We start from the raw sequence: 16,236 nt of genomic DNA on the forward strand, positions 1-16,236 counted from the left end.
AGACTTGAAATTGAGCTCAGGTGCATCCTGTTTCCATAGATCACACTTGAAATGTTTCTACAACTTCATTGGAGTCCACCTGTGATAAATTAAATTGATTGGACATGATTTGTAAAGACACACACTTGTCTATATATCGTCCCACAGTTGACAGTGCATGTCAGATTGAAAACCAAGCTATGAAGTTGAAAGAATTGTCCTTAGAGCTCTGAGACAGGATTCTGTCGAGGCACAGATCTGGGGATGGGTGCCAAATACATTGTGCAGCACTCACGGTCCCCACAGTGGCCTCCATCATTCTTAAATGGAAGAAATTTGGAACCACCAAGACTTCCTAGAACTGGCTGCCTGGCCAAACTGAGCAATCTGGAGAGAAGGGCCTTGGTCAGGGAGGTGACCAAGAACCCGAGCTCTAGAGTTCCTCTGTTGAGATGGGAGAACCTTACAGAAGGACAACCATCTCTGCAGCACTCCACCAATCGAGGCCTTTATGGTAGAGTGGCCAGATGGAAGCCACCCCTCAGTAAAAGGCACATGACAGCCTGCTTTGAGTTTGCCAAAATACACCTAAAGGACTATCAGACCATGAGAAACAAGATTCTCTTGTCTGATGAAACCAAGATTGAACTCTTTGGCCTGAATACCAAGCATCACGTCTGGAGGTAACCTGACACCATCCCTACAGTGAAGCATGGTGGTGGCAGGATCATGCTGTGGGGATGTTTTTCAGCAGCAGGGAGGGAGATTAGTCAGGGTTGAGGGAAAGATCCTTGATGAAAACCTGCTCCAGAGCGCTCAGACTGGGGCGCAGGTTCACCTTCCAACAGGACAACGACCCTAAGCACACAGCCAAGACAATGCAGGAGTGGTTTTGGGACAAATCTCTGAATGTCCTCGAGTGTCCCAGCCAAAGCCCGGACTTTAACCAGATCAAACATCGCTGGAGAGACCTGAAAATAGCTGTCCAGCGTCGCTCCCCATCCAACCTGACAGAGCTTGAGAGGATCTGGAGAGAAGAACTCCCCAAATACACCTGTGCCAAGCTTGCAGCGTCATATCCAAGAAGACCCGAGGCTGTAATTGATGCCAAAGGTGCTTTAACAAAGTACTTAGTAAAGGGTCTGACTACTTATGGAAATGTGATTTTTTAAAAATTTATTATTAATTCAAAAAAAAAAAAAAAAAAAAGTTTTGGCTTTGTCATTATGGGGTATTGTTTGTAGATTGATGTGGGGGAAAAAACAATTCAATCCATTTTAGAATAAGGCTGTAAAGTAACAAAATGTTGAAAAAGTCACTGGGTCTGAATACTTTCCGAATGCACTGTATATGTTAAGAATTCTAATTTGTTGTGGCTAATATTAGGTAGGTGGCAAACACTAACGTTAGCTAGCACTAGGGGTTAGGGGATAAGTTAGGAATAAGGTTAAGATTTAAAGGGTTAAGGTTAGGGTTATCTAAAAGGGTTAAGATTAGGGAAAGGGTTAGCTAAAAATTAGTAAGAAGTTGCAAAGTTGCTAATTAGCTAAAACGCTAAAGTTGTTTGTGATGAAATTCGAACACACAACCGTTGCTAGACATTCGCGTTATATGCCTACACATCCACCTTGACCAACCACACTCCTTTCATTTTTGTCTTACGTAACCTTATATCGTATGTAACCATACCAAGCGTACCATATCATACTAATTTGAGTGTCACGGATTTACGTTTACTATGTTATGTCTAGTCTATGAGAAGAGAGGGAGGCCAGCAAATAGAGGGAGGCCAGATTGATCAAAGTACACATAAGCACAACAAGGTTGTGTTCATTAGGGCACGTAAAGGTAAAAACCTGTTAAAGAAATGTTCAACTGAAAATTCAATTGAGCTTTTCTGATTGGTCCATCCAGGTCTTTTCTCTTCTGTTTGATGCCTAATGAACACAACCCAGCTCTACGCATGGCCAACACTTCAGGGACAGTTTCTCATCATCACATTCCAAGGTATGCATAGTAACATAATGAAACAGTCTTCCAGAGGGACAACGAAGGATTGTTCACGACGTTCGTGCAATGGATCTGTCTAAAAATCATATTCTAAATATTACAGACAGTACTGCACAGGGCACACCAAGTCATTTCAACGTGGACAATTGGGTAATATTTGGTTGAAACGTTGATCAATTAGATTACAACCTACATTCACCCACTCAGAAAGAAAGCCAAAAGTTTGTTGAATTCCCAATGTGTTATCTTATCACTATGCTTTCAACCATCTAAAAGCACAACCAAATTACAATGGAAAAACAATTTCTGACTTTTGGTTTCATTGTCACCTAGATAGGTTATCACTGTGTTTTCAACCGTTTATAAGCGCAATGAAGTTCCAATGAGATATTTAGATATTTCAGATAATTAGTTTATGTACGACTAAATGTGTGATCACTGTGCTTCACATAATAGCACAACAAAATGACCGGAACTCAAATCAAATTAAACTTTTGTCACAAGCTCTGAATACAACAAGTGTAGACCTTACCTTGAAATGCTTACTTACAAGCACTTAACCAACAGTGCAGTTCAAGAAGAGTTAAGAAAATATTTACCAAATAAACTAATGTAAAAAGAAACACAATAAAATGACAATAACGAGGCTATATGCCGGGGGTACCGGTACCAAAATTGCAGTTGAGATTGCATTAAAAGTACATTGTGCAAGTGAACAATTTACAGTGCTTTCTATGATTAGGGGCTCCCGAGTGGCACAGCGGTCTAAGGCACTGCATCTCAGTGCTAGAGGCGTCACTACAGACACCCTGGTTCGAATCCATGCTGTATCACAATCAGCCCGTGATTGGCCCAGCTTCGTCTGGGTTTGGCCGGTATAGGCCCTCACTGTAAATAAGAATTTGTTCTTAACTGGTTTGCCTAGTTAAATCAAAATAAAAACATAAGAAAACATTTATAGTTACAGTAACCCCAAAACGTAGCCATGGATGTTTTACTCATTAAGGTTGAATGAATAAATACTGTTAAATTAGTTTGTAAGATATCCTTCACTTTAGGGTAATTACTGTATTACAAAACGTATGTTGAATTGTGTTTGGTTGTCAATGTAATCAAATACACTGTATCAACATTTGAAGATCTACTTGGTTAGTATCTACAGATTGGATACTTCCATATTTATTTTATTATTTATTTGACCTTTTTTAACCTGGTTAAAATCTAATTTTCAAGAGAGGCCTAGCCAAAATACCAGCACATACAATTTCAGAGACACATTGACGTTAGATTTCCCCCTCAAAACAACAGTTTATGTTAAAGACTTATTGCAAATTATTGAATTTTACACATAGATTTCATGCAATGATGTGTATAAACCCTGGAATGGTGATTCTATGTAAAAGGTTAATGTGAGGCTTTGAAGCTGTCGGCCTCCATAGGAATGAATTTAAGTCTACATTATTTCAATAAAATGGACAAATTTACATGTATTTAAGTATGACTTTGTTGTGGCGACAGTACCATTAGTCCTCTCCACCAAAAATGTTAAGGAATATGTTTATGTATTTTTTACATAAATATGTATTTATTCGTGTTCAGTTCACAAAATACTTTTTTAAAGTAAGCATTAAAGGTGTCTGTATTATAATATACTTGTCAAAAATCAATGTAGACATACAAAAATGGATTTCTATAGCTTCCAAAAAAAGGAAGAGTACCAAGATGGCTGCTCGGGGGCTTCAAAACAGTGCCCTGTCAGTCATCTAGGGTTAATACATATAATGAATTGCGTGTCACAATACATTGACAAATTACGTTGAAACAACGTTGATTGAACCAGTTTGTGCCCAGTGGGACTGGATATGCCCAACTAGTGACAAGATTCCATCCAATAGCATGTGTGAAAGTATGAACAAAAACCCTTACTCAGTCTTAACCACTCCCGTCGGTCCTCCCACTTGTCAATCATGTCTTTCCTTTTGTCCATCAGCTGTAGTAACTTATCTTTGATCTAAACAGAGGACATAGCAGTGAATACTTATATTTTAGCATGGGGTATCATCACATACAAACAATGCAATACACTAAAACCTGAAGAGGCTACAATGCAGTATGGTCATTCCACAAAATTAGTGCCTTTAATATTTTAAGTAGAAATGATGCACCAATATTGAATTATAAAAGCCTGAAGTGCCCTTTAATAAATAAGATTTTTATGTGAATAAAAAGATTCAGAATTTTTACATCCATCTGTGCACCCTCTGTGACTTCTAGGAAGAGTTTAACCCACTTCACCCCAACATTTCTCCAGGTGAAATCAAAAGATTATTTCGAAATCTCAAAAGGCACCAAATTGGTGGAATGACCCAGTAACATAGGGCTGTCAAAATAATTTCCCCAAATGGACCATTTAGGTGCTGGCAAAATAAAATGGTGAAAGCTCAATGGTGAAAGCTCATCATTAGGGTGGCTTTCACCTGGTCAGGTCATTCAGACCAGTGCAAAGAAAGAAAGGAGACGAGGACATATTTCAATTGAGAAAGAGCAGTGGTCCGCAAATGGCTCATGAGCTGACCTGCAGTAGCATAGCATTGGTTTGGCTATGGAACTTACCTCCTCTGATGCATAGTGCTTTCTGGCTAGCAGAGACTTGCCCAACTCAATGCAGGCGGTGAAGCTGTCATTGCGGGCGTCGATCTCAGCCTTGATACCCTGGTGGTTGTTCATCAACAACTCCACCGAGGACACGTCCCTGTGCAGAGAAAGATTTTAAACGCACGCACGCACACACGCACACACACATACACACACACACCAGGATATTAGTATACGAACCTAAGATTGGAATAGGAATTTCAGTTTACTGGATTGAAATGGAACTGACCCCAACCTAACTAAGTACAAGAGTAATTTACCTTGGATTCTCCTGGGCTTCGATGAGACGGATGACGTCCTCCATCCACAGCATGAGGTCGCGCACCATGCTGAAGAAGCGGAATTTGTCGCCCGTGTCCAGGAGGTGGACCCTGCGGCCATCGCAGGCCTCCAGCAGGGTATTCCAGGCCTCCAGCACCTCACTCTCCCTCCGCTGGATGTCGTCTGCCTTGTCGCCGGCGTAGGCCGACTGGAGGCGGACGGCATCCTCCTGCAGCTGCCTCACCTGAAGGTCCGAGCACAAGTCCCTTTAATGCATTTTATTCTATAATTACACTACCTTCCAGTGCCTGGTATCTACATGAAATTACAGGCTATGTGTAATTAACAGGTTAATAAATTACTAGCAATGTGAAACGATATGGAAAATCTATATTTATAGTGGTAAAAAATTCAGAGACAGGATTCTGAATAACATTGCAACTGTGTGATTGTTTCATATTCTGTTAATTTCCATTGCTTTGTGAAGCGCAAAGAACTGCTTGCTGGTTGCCTATTGGGCTTGCCATCTGGGGGCCAGTTTGAATACAATGGGAAGCCAGTTGGTGACCCATCAGCAGGCAGTTAATTACAGCTAATTCGGAAAGTATTCAGACCCCTTGACTTTTTCCACATTTCATTACGTTACAGCCTTACATTTATTCAATAAAACATTTTCCTCATCAGTCGACACACAATACCCCATAATGACGAAGAAAAAACAGATTTTTTTTTTTTGCAAACTTATTAAAAACAAAAAACGGATACTTTATCTACATAAGTATTCAGACCCTTTGCTATGAGACTCAAAATTGAGCTCAGGTGCACCCTGTTTCCATTGATCAACTTGATTGGAGTACACCTGTGGTAAATTCAATTGATTGAACATGGAAGGCGTTTAGAACCACCAAGACTCTTCCTAGATTTGGCCGTCCGGCCAAACTGAGCAATCGGGGGAGAAGGAACTTGGTCAGGGAGGTGACCAAGAACCCGATGGTCACTCTGACAGAGCTCCAGAGTTCCTATGTTCAGATGGGAGAACCTTCCAGAAGGACAACCATCTCTGCAGCACTCCACCAATCAAAACTTTATGGTAGAGTGGCCAGACGGAAGCCACTCCACAGTAAAAGGCACATAACAGCCCGCTTGGAGTTTTCCAAAAGGCACCTAAAGACTCTGATGAAACCAAGATTGAACTATATGGCCTGAATGCCAAGCATCACTTCTGGAGGAAACCTGCCACCATCCCTATGGTGAAGCATGGTGGTGAAGCATGGTGGTGGCAGCATCATGCTGTGGGGATGTTTTTCAGTGGCAGGGACTGGGAGACCATTCGGGATCAAGGGATCGATGAACAGAGCAAAGTACAGAAATCCTTGATGAAAACCTGCTCCAGAGCACTCAGGACCACAGACTGGGGCGCAGGTTCACCTTCCAACAGGACAACGAGCCTAAGCACACAGCCAAGACAATGCAGGAGTCACTTCGGGACAAGTCTCTGAATGTTCTTGAGTGGCCCAGCCAGAGCCCGGACTTATCTAAACATCTCTGGAGAGACCTGAAAATAGCTGTGCAGCGACGCTCCCCAAGCAACCTGACAGAGCTTGAGAGGATCTGCAGAGAAGAATGGGAGAAACTCTACAGGTGTGCCATGCTTGTAGCGTCATACCCAAGAAGACTTGAGGCTGTAATCGCTGCCAAAGGTGCTTCAACAAAGTACTGAGTAGAGGGTCAAGTTTTCTAAAAACTTGTTTTTGCTTTGTCATTATGGGGTATTGTGAGTAGATTGATGAGGCGAAAAAAAAACAATTGCATCCATTTTAGAATAAGGCTGTAACCTAGCAAAACGTGGAAAAAGTCTACTCACAAAAAGTGAATACTTTCCAAAAGCACTGTATGCTAAGTTGAGAGCCTGTGAGAGTGTTTTGTGTCTGCAAGAACCGTCATGTGTCCTCTTTTACGTAATAGTGTAAGTTATCAATATCATATTGCATTATCGATATTGGTGCCCACCACTAATAATAACATGAGATTTCAGTGCAGTGATCTGGTGCAGTGAGCTACAGGGAGATATTAGCTATGTATCGACCTGTGTTCCCAGGGCCTGGATGTCATGCTCGAAGGTGGTGTGCATCCTCTGCAGTGTCTCCACTGTGTTCTGGTCACGTCCCACCTCCTCTGGAAGTTTCTTGTGTTTGTCCAGGATGCGGCTCAGGATCTCCTTGGCGTCATGGTAGAACTTGTGCAGCTCGTAGGAGGCGGCCAGGATCTGCGTGCGCGTGTCGATAAGTTCCAGCAGGTCAGCCCAGGCCTCGTTGAGTCCATCCTTCCACTCGGCCACCGTGGCGGCATCTGCGTGGCCCGCATTTATCAGCTCATCGGCCAGGCGGTTGACGGCATCCACACGCTCCTGGCCGATATTGCCTGTGTCGCGTGCAAACTCCCGGAAGCGCTCCTGGAGCATCTGTGGATGGATAGATGGATGGAGAGGGGGAGAATGAGGACCTTTAACACAAATATATATTGTACTGCCCTGTCTTACCTACTAAAAGGTAATGGTGGTATCAAATGGGCAGTACTGAAATCAGTCTATGGCCACGTTACAGACCGTTTGCAAAGCAGTCACACACCAAAGCACACAACACCTGAAAAATGTTAAACATGTCAACTATATCAATATGATATATTTAGATATGATGCCCAACTACAATTTAGATGATGTGTCATTCAGTTATTGGTACATTTTTGGAATGTGGTTCCTTTGCAGATGGTCTGGAATGCGGACTATGTTTTTCCTCCCTGACAGCACCAGGAATGAGAGGGTAAGGTTTGAAGTCAGGTGGCATTGCTTACGGTGACATGCTCATAGTCCTGTCCCAGCTCGTGAGATCCGGCCACCACCTCCCGCTCGGCAATCCACTGCTCCAAGTCGTCAACCTCGCGGTTGAGCTGGAACAGGCGGAACCGCTCATCCAGTTTGCCCCGCCTCTCCTCAGACAGGTCCTTCATGCCGGCATAGAGCTTGTCCACCTGAGACTGACGCATGCCTATCCTCTCACTGCCCACACAAACAGAAATCAAGAGTTCAATGATCAGTGGATGGGGTTAACAAGAGTAATCTTTTTTAGTTTTTTTGCAAAAAAAACATTCTTGTTCCAACACTAACACCCATGATAAAACTAATTCACTAGTCATGGTCTGAAATCAAGGCTTTCGTTAGTGAAATCAGGTCTGTTAGGGTTAAGCTGAAACAACAAAATGCATACACACCACACTCTGGTCTACTGAATGCTCCACTCATGCAAAATACTTTTTCTAGATCGGACATTCATATTCAGGTCAACCTTCCTTGACGGGTGGCAATATTAAGTTACGTTCTATTTCAATGGCTTCACTCTAGGCTCTCTCACTGACCTCTCTGGATGTCCTGCAGCTGTCAGGCCTCTGCTGGTCTTGGAGAGCTGATGGACTGTCTCAGCGTAGTCCTCCACCGACTGCTCCACAATCTGGTGCTTCTTCAGCATGGCTACGGAGCTCTGCTCATCCTAAAAGGGAAATACACTTGTTTTTAGCACTTTTGTGAATTCTATGTTAGAAGAAATATCAGTACAGGGCACACACACACACACCACACACACACACAGACACACACACACACACACACACACACAATAACACCCTAGTACCTTGGCCTTCTCCTCAGACATCATGTACAACTCCTGCTCGCTCATCCAGGCCTCAGCCTCAGCGGCATCAAAGTAGTACTTCTGTGCATTGTGGGCCTCCTCCAGTCGGACGTGACGCTTCTCCGTCTCCTCAATCATCAGGCCCCACAGCTGTTGCAAGTCGGCCAGGCGCTGGCGCATGGCCTCCACGGCAAGGCTTTCCTCCATCAGCAGGCTCTCGCTCCGCTCGAAAATGTCATCGAAGCGGGGCTGGTGTCCCTGGATCTCCTTCTGCAAGGTCTTAGAAGGGGATACAGTACAAAATTAATTTCCATGGAAATGTGCAATAAAAGTAATGTCAGCAATACATTAAAATACTAGATACACAAAGCCAAGAGTACAATACTTTAGATACACTTCATTAAGTAAGTAGTAAGTAAGTAAGCCTTGCCTAAACGGTCAGGAGCCCTATTTCTGTAGTGTACACCCCTTGGAGAGGACACCAATCTGTCGTAGTCTATATCTCAATTAAACCTCAATAAGAGAGTGATACTCTTTGCTATGTATGATACCATTCAATACATTTGTTTAAATGACTTGGTAGGAATAGGATAACAGATTTATACAGGCACTAACTTATCACCTAAATGATAAGCATCATTGCTTTTAAAAGTTGTGTTGATGCGAGTGGTTGTATTAGCTTGGGATCTATCGCATCACACAAATGTCCCAGACATGTGCACAGAAGGACAAGTTGACTAATAGAATAGGTTAACCTTTGTACTATGGGGGATAGTAGATTGACATAGGCTAGTGCTTTTGTTGTTGGTTAGGTCTACTCATCTTGTTGGCTGACGAAAAGTAGGCTAAATGTGGACATTTTCAATATGCGCCTCGAAATTTGATAAGAGGGAAGTCCGCAGTTGTGTCCCCGATGTGTCTGTGTTCATTCACTTGTAGCCTACTTCTTAGCTGAAATTCTTGTGAGAAGGACCCGATCACGTGACAGCACTGGCTACATCTAAGAGAGCCATGTGAGTGAGAGGTGCTTCGGAGCACAGCAGCCGGGAGAAGGGAATTATAATTAGTCTATTATATTCAGCCCAAGGGCACAACTGCCACTTTGGCCGCAAACGGCATAGATATTTTAGGGGGCATTATGGCCACACAAGGGGGATGCCGCCAGGAAATTTGAGGCCTGGTGAGAATATTATCAAGCGCTTGTCAAATTATGAATGAGAGACTGATGATGTGTGTGCAGCTTGCAACTTTTTTCCAATCATCATTAGAGTCCAATCATGCAGCCTTAGAATGCATTAAACATCAACACATATAGCCCATAGTTTATAACACAACTAAAGTTGCATAAAAAACTCTAAATGAAGCATATAGGACGAGCGGTTTCTCACTGACCTCTCAACTAAAGTTGTATAAATAACTCTAAATGAAGCATATAGGACGAGCGGTTTCTCACTGACCTCTCAACTAAAGTTGCATAAATAACTCTAAATGAAGCATATAGGACGAGCGGTTTCTCACTGACCTCTCAACTAAAGTTGCATAAATAACTCTAAATGAAGCATATAGGACGAGCGGTTTCTCACTGACCTCTCAACTAAAGTTGCATAAATAACTCTAAATGAAGCATATAGGACGAGCGGTTTCTCACTGACCTCTCAACTAAAGTTGCATAAATAACTCTAAATGAAGCATATAGGACGAGCGGTTTCTTTGTTAACCGCTCAGCACAGAATATCCGCATTTGGTCACTTCCTTTGAAATTGTTTGGAGAAAATATCCTTCTATTATAAAATAATAAAAAATAATGCCAGGGAGTCTTAAGCAAATCTTGTCTGCTAAATGAACAAGTGTAGCCCACAGCCATTTGGCATTGCCATATCAGGGCCTAACATAAGGACAACTGAGCGAGCATGTTATTCTGTTCTTCTGAAATAGACTACATTTTCTTTATATCATGTTTCTTTAGACCTGTCTAAAATAAATAATGGATTTATTGTAATGCTGTAGGCTATATTAAATGGATTTATTAGACTTTTTAAAAATGTATATGTTCCAAAGGTCTACATCAGTGGCTTGTAGGCTATGCCTGAAAGCCAGGATATCCTAAACGTGTTTATGCTAACTAACGGTCAATTACCAGTAAGCCCGGCAGTTATTTGATTGACAATCACTGGCTGACAAAATTTCATGAACGCCACGCCACAGCCCTAAACACTGACACTAAACAATACTAATTTGGCTTATAAATAGGCGCATAAACGTATTCACAAAAATAGAATGGTGCTAAATTTGCGCCTAAGTGTGACTTCCTTGTAAAGTGACCCACATACCTGATTTTTCTTGATAAGCAGTTGAACGGTCTGCAGGTTGTGACCATGATCCGTGGAGGTTGCAATTGGCATCCTCTCTTCGACCCAAAGCTAAAATGGACAAGCCAAATAGATTATTAAGTGCATTGAATGAAAATACCAGAACAAATAAAGCCTCAATAGAACATGTACATGCATGTGCACACACAAAACACACGTTTGTTTTACGATTCTTGTGGGGACCAAACAATTGATTCCTATTCAAAGTCCTATCTTCCCTAACCCCTAACCTAACGTAGCAGGCATAAAATAAATGCCTGAAACTAGATCCCCAACATACTGGTCTTGAGAATAAAGAAACTGTCGGGGGAGGTTCCCTTCTGTACTGTTCAACCAATCCAGTAAATGTGGAGGAGGAGTTAAGATGGAGTGTCGCCTTGTTAACGTTGCAGTCACATCACAGGTTCTCTTTCCATTTCCCCTGAAAACTGAAATGTCCCCACTTCTCCGAATTTTCCTTGTTTCGGAAAACCCAAAACACACACACACAGTACGTCCCCCAATCAACTATCAACTAACTCACAATCTCGTCCTCCACATCGCGGTTGAACTGGTGGATCTCGCGGGAGGCCACCAGGAAGTTCTTTCTCTTCCTCAGCGGGTCCAGCAGCTCTTTGAACTTGTGCTCCACCATTTGTCTCTGGCCATCCACCTCCCCTGTGTCCTTCCCTTCCTGGCTGAGGACCAGCGCCTGGCTCTGCAGCTCCACCACCTCCCTCTGACGGACCTCCACCTGGTTTTCCAATATCTATGGGCCACCAGGGAGAGGGAGAAGAACATTTTGAACACAGCGTTGACCCTAGATGATGTTCCGGGCGGGACCCAGGCCACTAAGTCCACATCCATGGGTTCTTATCCAAAATGTTCAGATCAGAACAATTGATGCCATACTTATTTTATTGCTTAAAACCAATTGAAGCCAATTTATTTAAATTATTCTTAGTATTATTATTTTCATTAATGAAATGATAATGCCAACATGATTTATCAATTTGGTTACAATGACGCATGCTCCACCATGTACAGTACCTGCTGCTTCTTGAGCAGGATGTTGACGCTGGTCAGGTCTTTGCCGTAGTCGTCCGATTGAATCTGGCCCTCCAGGCCACCCAGCCACTTGTCCAGGTCGGCACAGCTCTGTGTAAACAGCTCGGCTTTGTTGGCGTCAAACAGGCACTGGGCCTTGGTCTGGGTGGTGGACTCCAACTCTTCCCACATCTTCTGGAGGGCTGAGAGCTTCTCCTTGACCACAGACTCTGTCTCAGGCTTCTCCAACACCAGCTGCATCCCATCCTGGAGTGGAAAGAATTAGAATCAGAATCACCTTTATTCGCAAAGTACATTTACATGTACCAGGAATTTGAGCTGGTGAAATGGTGCTGCTGTGCCTTACAATAACAAAATATACAGAGAGAAAATGTATGCATAAAATACATACAGTATAAAAGTTTCTGGATAAACTTTGTCTTGCTGAGGTTGTTGAAACACATTTTATGGTAGTGAAATACATTTAGTGCGGTGGGCAGGTACAGTCGGTTAGTTATGGTGGGTAACCCCATGAGTTTTGGAGTGGGTATAATACGGCAGTTAGTGAGTATAAGTTAGTCATAAGCAGTTGGGGAGTTATAGTGGGTACATACACTAAATAGATAGTTTATTAGGTACACCCATCTGGTACCGAGTCGGACCCCATTTGCTTCCAGAACAGCCTGAATCCTTCAGGGCATTCTATAAGGTGTCGGAAATGTTCCAACGGGATGTTGGTCAACGTTGACATCACACAGTTGCTGCAGAATGGACGGTGGTACATTCATGCTGTGAACAGCCCGTTCCATCCCATCCCAAAGATGCTCTATTGGGTTGAGGTATGGGATCTGCGCATGTTCCAGCCAATGTTTTTCCACTCCTCAATTTTCCAGTGTAGGTCATCGCATACCCATTGGAGCCACTTCTTGTTTTTAGCTGATAGGAGTGGAACCCGGGGTGGTCATCAGATGCGATAGCCCATCCGTGACAAGGATCGACGAGTTCTGCGTTCTGAGATGCCATTCTGCACACCACTGTTGTACTGCGCCATAATTTGTCTGTTTGTGCCCCACCTGTTAGCTTGCACGATTCTTGCCGTTCTCCTTTGACCTATCTCAATAACAAGCAGACTTGATGTTTTTTTGTTTGTCGCACCATTCTCTGTAAACCCTAGACACTGTCGTGTGTGAAAAGCCCAGGAGGCTGCCCGTTTCTGAGATACTGGATTTGGTGCGCCTGGCACCAACGATCATATCGCACTAAAAGTCGCTAAGGTCACAAATGTTTCCCAGTCTAACATTCAATCGGACAGTAAGTGAATGCCTTGATGCCTGTCTTCCTGCTTTATATAGCAATCCACGGCCACGTGACAGTGGGAGCGATCCATTTTTGTGAACGGGGCGGTGTATTGATTATAAGAAGTAGAATATTTTTCATAAAGTAACGCTAAAGGAAATTGAGACAGTTTACTGTTATGTGCTTTGCCTGCTCTGAACAAAAATAAAGGTTCTTAAAATGGTTCTTCCTCAGCTCCTAAGGTCCCTTGGAGAATTCTTGCCCTGTAAAAAACCTTAAGTGTGGGGTTCTTGATGTGGCATCTACGGTTCTTCAGAATTCTAAAAAGGTTCTTGAAATGTAGATGCCTGCAGATGCATATTGTCCAGTGTTACTAGTGTTGATTTTTTAGTGTAACATTTTTTGTGTTCACACTGCAAAGAGTTAAATTAACACTCAGTGGTGTAAAATAACCCCACTGTTGGTGTTAATAACCAGAGTTGAAAAAACATGCTTATCATTATCATATTTCCCAGCATGCTCTATTGCAGGTTGATTTTTAAATAGTTTGTTTCAATATAAATGTTTTTGCATGTACATTGATTGATTAATTAATCGTATGCTATTCAAATATAAATAACATACATTTTTCTAAACTATTCAAATCTGTTAACTGGACTTCTTGTACCCGTTACTGAAATTGTTGTTTCAGTCTAGATGTTTTAAGGTGGTCTCATACCTCAATCTTCCCAACCCTGGAAGTCATTCTGAATGCAGGTTGCGAGTGAATAAACATTTTAAATGTTGGATATCCCCACTCTGGCTGGATTTCAATAGCAGTTACACATCACTTTGCAAGGCAGTATAATGTGGCTTGTAGGCCTGATGTGGCCTTTAAATCTTTAAATGATGAGCTTCAGGCCACTTGATAATAGTACAACTAGGCCCTCAAAAGAAAGCCATTTGAAATATGTATTTAATTGTCTTAAAATGTCATTTTAATAACAACATTCACTTAAGAATACTTAAGAGTCTAGATTACTGATCATTTTTATTTCAATTAATCAAAAGCGCTTATTAACTTGTGTTCATTCTAGAGGTCGACCGATTAATCGGAAAGGCCGATTAATTAGGGCCGATTTCAAGTTTTCATAACAATCTGAAATCGGTATTTTTGGGCGCCGATTTCCCCAATTTTTTTTTTTTTTTTTTTTTACACCTTTATTTAACTTGGCAAGTCAGTTAAGAACACATTTTTATTTTCAATGACGGCCTAGGAACGGTGGGTTAACTGCCTCGTTCAGGGGCAGAAAGATAGATTTTCACCGTGTCAGCTCGGGGGATCCAATCTTGCAACCTTACAGTTAACTAGTCCAACGCAATAACGACCTGCCTCTCTCTCGTTGCACTCCACAAGGAGACTGCCTGTTACGCAAATGCAGTAAGCCAAGGTAGGTTGCTAGCTAGCATTAAACTTATCTTATAAAAAAACAATCAATCATAATCACTAATTAACTACACATGGTTGATGATATTACTAGATATTATCTAGCGTGTCCTGCGTTGCATATAATCTGACTGAGCATACAAGTATCTAAGTATTCAGTATTGTTGTAATTGTCATTATTACAAAAAAAATCGGCCGACGGCTTTTTTGGCCCTCCAATAATCGGCATCGGCGTTGAAAAATCATAATCGGTCGACCTCTAGTTCATTCATCTAATACCAATTGCAAAATCATCAAGACAGAGTGAATCTTATTTTAGTTTGCTAACCTTCTCAATCTTGTCCAGCCACTCCTTGTTGGACTGCAACTCGGCCATGAAGGCCTGATGCTTGAGCCATTTGCTGTGGAGGTTCCTGGCCTCGTCGTACGACATGTCCTGGGCCGTGAGCATCTTCTCATTGATCCACAGAGACAGCTGCATACAAAGACACACACACACACACACACACCACACACACACACACACAGGTAGGTAGGTCATTGTATTTGACTGCCTTAGACTGTGAAAGCAGTCTGTCACTATGCATACATTGCCACACAATGTATTAAATGTAAATCAGTACATGTAAGTATTCCTATTTCCATAGTATCGGGACTGATACCAATGTTAGACTCTTAGGGAAGATTTCCCACATCCAAGTTAACTATATTCCTGGACTAAAAAACACTTTCGATGGAGAATCTCTATTGAAAGTGCTTTTTAGTCCAGGAGTAGCCTTGATCTGGGTCCGGGAAAGACATGTTGGGCAGCAGACCTCCTGGCAATCCTGTAGGAACTTTTGAAGGTCCCGGTTATCCTTCAGCCTCATCAGTAGCTCCACAGCAGCCTCGCGGTTCTTCTTATGCCTGTGCAAACGTTGGGTAAACAGAATTGATCATGGATAATAGATCCCATGCTAATTGTGAGTACCACAAACAAGTTGACAGTTGTGTGTACCAGATTTTTCTACAGATTTTTTTACATCACAATACGCATTACCAAGTAAAAGCAAAGATACATATCAAGTGTTGTACTGGCATTTGTGGTAGTTGTAAACCTAATAAGTGGGTGGTACACATCTAACCATTAGTGGTATTCTGGGTAGTCTTTTTCACAGTCAAGCTGTGCAGGTAGCCTAGCAGTTAAGCGTGTTGGGCCAGTAACTGAAAAGTTGCTGGCTCTAATCCCCAAGGTGGAAAAGTCTGCTGCTCTGCTCTTGAGCAAGACAGTTAAAACGGGCGCCGATGACGTCGATCAAGGCAGCCCCCTGCACCTCTCCGATTCAGAATGGTTGGGTTAAATGCGGAAAACACATTTTGGTTGAATGCATTCAGTTTTGCAACTAAGTAGTTATGCCATTTCCAGGAGATTGCTTTATCATATTAATGTGGTTCCCGGGGCATTGCTGGACAGGTGTTGTGAGATCTAATCTGTGCAGCAGAGTAACTAAAAATGACGACCTGTCCAGCAATGTCATTTGTTATTATATAG

General features: G+C 42.4%; 1 pseudogene across 1 annotated transcript in view; it reads right to left on the reverse strand.

The window, feature by feature from the left end:
* LOC115142692 (spectrin beta chain, non-erythrocytic 1-like) overlaps nucleotides 1–16,236 on the reverse strand; it is a 93,138-nt pseudogene that overhangs the window by 7,931 nt on the left and 68,971 nt on the right. The window contains exons 18-29 of the transcript XR_010458769.1: nucleotides 15,521–15,611; nucleotides 15,034–15,180; nucleotides 11,987–12,250; nucleotides 11,481–11,705; nucleotides 10,919–11,008; nucleotides 8,589–8,867; nucleotides 8,317–8,447; nucleotides 7,756–7,960; nucleotides 6,992–7,366; nucleotides 4,905–5,149; nucleotides 4,603–4,741; nucleotides 3,916–4,000 (exon numbers count right to left, since the gene is read on the reverse strand). The product of XR_010458769.1 is annotated as a spectrin beta chain, non-erythrocytic 1-like (transcript). The remainder of the gene's footprint in view (nucleotides 1–3,915; nucleotides 4,001–4,602; nucleotides 4,742–4,904; nucleotides 5,150–6,991; nucleotides 7,367–7,755; nucleotides 7,961–8,316; nucleotides 8,448–8,588; nucleotides 8,868–10,918; nucleotides 11,009–11,480; nucleotides 11,706–11,986; nucleotides 12,251–15,033; nucleotides 15,181–15,520; nucleotides 15,612–16,236) is intronic.

This window comes from Oncorhynchus nerka, linkage group LG15 (genome assembly GCF_034236695.1).
Source record: "Oncorhynchus nerka isolate Pitt River linkage group LG15, Oner_Uvic_2.0, whole genome shotgun sequence".
Classification (NCBI taxonomy): Eukaryota; Metazoa; Chordata; class Actinopteri; order Salmoniformes; family Salmonidae; genus Oncorhynchus; species Oncorhynchus nerka.